This window comes from Heterodontus francisci, unplaced genomic scaffold, assembly GCF_036365525.1.
Source record: "Heterodontus francisci isolate sHetFra1 unplaced genomic scaffold, sHetFra1.hap1 HAP1_SCAFFOLD_337, whole genome shotgun sequence".
Classification (NCBI taxonomy): Eukaryota; Metazoa; Chordata; class Chondrichthyes; order Heterodontiformes; family Heterodontidae; genus Heterodontus; species Heterodontus francisci.
The window spans coordinates 2,002,551-2,008,604 of NW_027141841.1; positions in this window are offsets into that span (position 1 = coordinate 2,002,551).

Below are 6,054 nucleotides of genomic sequence, written 5' to 3' on the forward strand. Positions count from 1 at the left end.
TGTCCGAATCTCAGACTGTTACCAGGGAGAGGGATGGGATCAATAGCAAGGGAACAGAGTTGACGTGGGGTGTGAAAACAATGTCTTCAGTCTTCCCAATATTTAATTGGAGGAAATTTCTGCTCATCCAGTACTGGATGTCGGATAATCAGTCTGATAATTTAACAACAGTGGAGGAATGGAGAGAGGTGGTGGTGAGGTAAACATGATGGAGTTATTTGATAAAACAATGGAGAGGGTTGATGAGGGTGGTGTGATTGAAGTTATATATGTGGACGTTCAAAAGGTGTTTCATTAAGTGACATTCAATAGACAGGTTAGGAAAACTGAACCCTATGGATTAAAGGGACAGTGAGAGTGTGGATATAACATTGACTAAGGAACAGTAAACAGAGAGAAGTGGTGAAAGGTTGTTGTTCAGACTCAATGACAGTAGACAGTGGTGTTCCCTGGGGCTCGGTATTAGGACCACTGCTCTTTTTGCTCTTGGAAAACACGAGGTATGTAAGGCAGAGCCCTCTCCTCCTCGCTCTTTACAGAGCTTCCCCTCTCTGCAGCCTCTGCTCCATTTGTTGATCATGTTACAGACACAGCGACACTGTAACTACAGTCCCCATACCTCGTCCAGAGTTGGGTCACCAAATCCTCCGTCGACCCTGAATGTCTGCAGCAGCTCACAACACAACCTCCAGAAAACATCCAGAGCACCTCGACTAACTTTACAATGGCAGAAGTAAGTTAAAAGCCCCTCACCTGTAGGTTGGATGCCTCGTCCTTTAAATAACACTGGAGGGGATTCTTTGTGCTCCTGAATGTATGTACAGCTGAGAGTGACTAACACAGGCGGTCAGTGGACATGCAAAGACCAAGTTTCAAAGATGTACATCACAGCTGCTGGAGTGGGTGATTGAGACCATATTCAGTCCCTTCCTCACACTACAGACACACACACGTTACACACACGCTAGCACCCCGGCCAGCCTGGGTTTCCTGTACAATGTGCTGGATGTGACCAGCAGTGCAGCTCATACCATTTTATGGATCCAAACTTCCACAGCACCAGTGGAGCTGGAGAGATGAAATGTGTGGTCAGGGAGAGAGACAGAGGGAAAGAAACTCACTTTAAAAAGGGAATTAGAAAAAGACTTTAAGATGAACAAGTTTCAGGAATATTGGTAATGGACAGGGGATTGGGATAATCAGAGGGTTGCGGACATGAGGGATTTGATCACATGAGTGAGAATATTAAAATTGAGGTTTTACTGGACCAAGAGCCAATGTAGGTCAGTGAGCACAGGGATGTTGGGTGAACAAAATCTAATGTAAATTAGAAGATGGCAGCAGAGTTTTGGATGATCAGAAGGTTACAGATAGTAGAATGTGGGAGACCAGCCAGGAGTGTTAGAATAGTCAAGTCTTGAGGTAACATAGACATGGATGAGGGTTTCAGCAGCAGATGAACTGAGCTCTCTCTCTCTCTCTGTTTCTCTCTCTGTCTCCCTCACTTGCTCTGTCCCACACTCAGAGTCTTATATTCTTCAATCCTGTCGCCTCTTACTTTTGTAAACTCCAGCTGATATAAGAGGAGCCTGTCCAGCTTTTCAACATAAGGTAACCCGCCCATTCCAGGTTTTAGTCCAGTAAAGCTTCTCTGAACTGCTTCCAACCCATTTACATCCTTTCTTAAATAAGGAGACCAATACTGTACACAGTACTCCAGATGAGGTCTCTGTATAACTGAAATATAAACACTCTAATTTTGTGTCCTATTCCGCTTGCAATAAATGATAATATTCTATTAGCTTTCCTAATTACTTGCTGAACCTGCAGACTAACCTTATACAATTCATGCACCAGGATACGCATATCCCTCTGCATCTCAGATTTCTTCAATCCATCACCATTCAGATAACATTCTTGGTTTTTAATATTCCTGCCAAAATGGATTTGGAGACAGAGAGAGTTTACACACGATCAAACGTGTGTGTGTCATCACTAAGAGTTGCGGGGCGGGGCGGGACGAGTGGAGCGGAATTTTAAGAGAGTTTTGAATAAGTAATGCCAGAAATACAATGTCATTGGCATATGATAGGAAATAGTCAATTGAACAGGTAAACGTTCGAAATGTAACAGTCTTTGAGCAAGTGAAAGAGGGGAAGGGGGAAGAAGAACACGAAGGAAGGATTGTGATGGGACGGAAAGGGGAGAGTTTAAATGACAGATTGTTACATTTCTAACCATTACCAGTTCTGATGAATGGTTAGGAAAACTGAACCCTATGGATTAAAGGGACAGTGACAATGTGGCTATAACATTGACTAAGGAACAGTAAACAGAGAGAAGTGGTGAAAGGTTGTTGTACAGACTCAATGACAGTAGACAGTGGTGTTCCCTAGGGCTCGATATTAGGACCACTGCTCTTTTTTCTCTTGTAAAACACGAGGTATGTAAGGCAGAGCTGAAACGTTAACTCTGTTTCTCTCTGCACAGATGGTGCCGGACCTGCTGACTATTTCTGACAATTTCTGTTCTCATTGCAGAGTTCCAGCAGCCGCAGTATTTTGCTTTCAGTTTAGTATTTAATTCACTGTCACTTCTCTTCCAGGAATGCCTACCTTGAAGAAGTTCTGCTCTTCTCTTGAAGAGCTTAGGGCCTCGGCAGCTGAAGGCACGGCCGCCAATTGTAGAGTAATTAAACTCGGGATGTTCAAGAGACCAGAATTATATGACGTTTCAATGCTGCAGTGGAAGCTCAGACTGAGGTCATGAGATCCATGCTTGCTGCCATGCAGGATCAGACTGCTGCCATCATGGCTGTGGATCTCAGTGTTCAAAGGGGTTTGCAGGATCTGACAGCAGTCCAGCAATCTGTAATCCAGTAGATTACTAGGATTGCTGAGGTGTCGCCCCGTGGGAATGACAGTGTCTCTGTGGAGAAGGAACCTGTTGTCCTCTCTCAGGATGACAGTATTTGTTCTCCATTCACTGTCACTCCACCAGTGTCCTTGCTGTTACCCATCAGCCAGCCCAGGCTGCTGCTGCCCATGTCGAGGTGGTGCAGTCCGATTCCAAGTCCTCAAGTCACAGAGCTGCTCGGGGACATCCTGCAAGGCCATCTGCAGTCTCCCCAGTGAAAGTCAGCAGCCTTCCACCAGCCATGCTGCAGTCACTGGAGAAACACTGTATCGGAGCACTAGGCAAGTCGAGGGAACCCACAAGACAGGCACTAAGGGAATACACAAGGGTGAATAGTTCAGTTTTGTTTGGATAATTGGATGTGCTGTTGGATAAAGATGTTAATGAAAAGATTGTTGTTGGTGTTTTTTATTGCAGGATGGTGACCACGGGGACACTGTGGGACATTCACCAACATGATGTACTGGGCATGCTCACACACCAACTGTACATTAATGGAGTGAGATTTTATTCAGTTCCTGTACCTCTCCCCGTTGACATGGGGACACCGTAGAGACAACTCGACCATCAGGAATGTGGCTCTCCTGACAAAGCCACGGGACCTCTTATCCTGCTTCTCCCCGCTGAGGGAGAAAATGATGTATTAACTTCACCCAACATAGATGGCCTCTCTCACCTAGCGGATGCATCAATGGACAACACACAGTCCTCGCAACTACAGGCCAGTTAGTCCAACATCAGTGGTGGGAAAAGTTTTAGAACAATAATCAGGGATAAAACAGCAGGCATGTTGAGAGGATTGAGTTAATTCAGGATAGCCGGTATAGATTTACAAAAGGAAAGTCATGCTTGACTAATTTAATTGCACTTTTGATGATGTAATAGAGAAGGTTGATGAAGGGAATGTGATGGATGTTGTCTAGATTGGTTTGAAGAATGTGTTTGATAAAATACCACAAAAAAGGTTAATAACCAACATTGAGTCAAATGGAACGGGAGGGTCAGTGTCCAATTGGATAAAATAATGGTTTACATAGAGAAAACAGTGTGTCATAGTAAATGACAGTTTTTCAGACTGCAAGATGTTAGACAGTGAGTGTTCCCCCAGGGTCAGTGCTCGGGCCACTGTTTATTTTTGCTGTGTATAAATGACTTGGATCTTGGAATACAGAGTAGAATTTCAAAATCCGCCTCTGATACCAAATTTGGAGCTATGACAAACAGTGAGTATGTTCAGAACCACCTGCGACAGGACATAGATACTATGTAGATTGAGCAGACAAGTGGCAGATGAAAGTGTGAGACAAGTGTGAGGTGAGGCATTTTGACAGAGAGGATAGGATGGCAATATAGACTTAATAACACAGTTCTAAACAGTGTGCAGGAACAGAGAGACCTGTGGGTGCATGTGTATCCATCTTTAAAGGTGACAGGACATATTGAGAGATTGGATAGTAAAACACATATAATCTTGGATTTCATAATGAGAGGTATTGAGTTCAAAAGCAGAGAAGTTATGATGAATGTTTAAAAATCTCTGGTTAGGTCTCAGCTGGACTAGTTTGTCCAATTCTGATCATCACACTTCAGAAAGACTGTGAAGGTCTTTGAAATGGTGCTGAAGAGATTTAACAGAATGGTTCCAGGGATGGTGGATTTTAGTTCCAAGGTTAGGTTACAAGATTATGACAGGTCTGGATAATTTAGACAATGAAAAAGTGTTCCCATTAACTGATGGAAGAAGGACGAGGAGCACGGATTCAATGTTTTGGACAAGAGATGCAGGGGGAATATGAGGAAGAACATTTTTCTTTATGCAGCGGGTGTTAATGATCTGGAACTCACTGCCCACAAGTGCGTTAGAAGCAGAGACAATCATTAATTTCAAATGAAAGCTGGTGGGGACCTGAATGAAATAAATTTGCTCCAGGGATTGAGCGGGCGAGTGGGACTGAATGGATTGTTCCATGGAGAGCCAGCATGTACATAATGGGATGAATGGCCTCCTTCTATGTCGTAAATGGCTCCATCAGTCTCTGTGACTCGATGTTGGATACTTCTCCTGCTCCTGCCTGGAAAGATCCAGATACATAGAAGTTCAAATGAAACTGTGACCTTAACAGCCACTGACAGCTCCGTCCTCACCCTGGTGTGAGGCTCCAGGTCGTGTTACTGGAGGTGACACAGCTCTGTGACCACCTCCTTATTGAATCAGAGTCACCTCACACACTGCTCCTGGGTTAGGTGTAGGTAGCAAAAGTGTTCTTGGAAAACCGGAGGTGCGTAGGGCAGAGCCCCCTCTTCCTCCCACTTTACAGAGCTTCCCCTCTATGCAGCCTCTGCTCCATTTGTTACAGACCCAGAGACACTGTAACTACAGTCCCCATACCTTGTCCAAATTTGCGTCACCAAATCCTCTGTCCTCCCTGAATGTCGGCAGCAGCTCACAACACAACCTCCAGAGAACCATCCATAGCACCTCCACTAACATTACAATAGCAGAAGTAAGTCAAAAACCCCTCACCTGTAAGTTGGATGCCTGGTCCTTTTTAAATAACACTAGAGGGGCTTCCTTGTGCTGCTGAATGGATGTTCAGCTGAGAGTGACTAGCACAGGCATTCCGTGGACAGTCCAAGTTTCAAAGACGTACATCACAGCTGCTGGAATGGCTGATAGAAGATATATACAGACCCCTCCTCACGCTACCAGCACATGCTTGGTGAACGGGGGCTCGAGCCCTCTCCAGCATGGAACACTTGAAGTGACTGGCAGAGCAGCTCGTATTATTTTATGGATCCAGAGTTACATGGCGTTCGGCCCAGTGGCGCTGCAGAGCTGAAAATCATTGCCAGAGTAGATAAACAGAGAGAACGACGATCGGATCATATGAATTAGGGGCAGAAGTAGGCCATTCAGCCCGTCAAGCCTGCTCCACCATCTAATAAGATCATGGCTGATCTGTTTGCGTTTCGAATTCCACACCCCCATCTACCCCCGATAAACTTGGATTCTCTTGCCTAACAAAAATCTATCTACCTCTGCGTTAAAAATATACAATGACTCCCCCTCAACCACCATCTAAGGCAGAGATTTCCAACATCACACAATCATCTGAGGAAAAGAAAAGTCTCCTCATC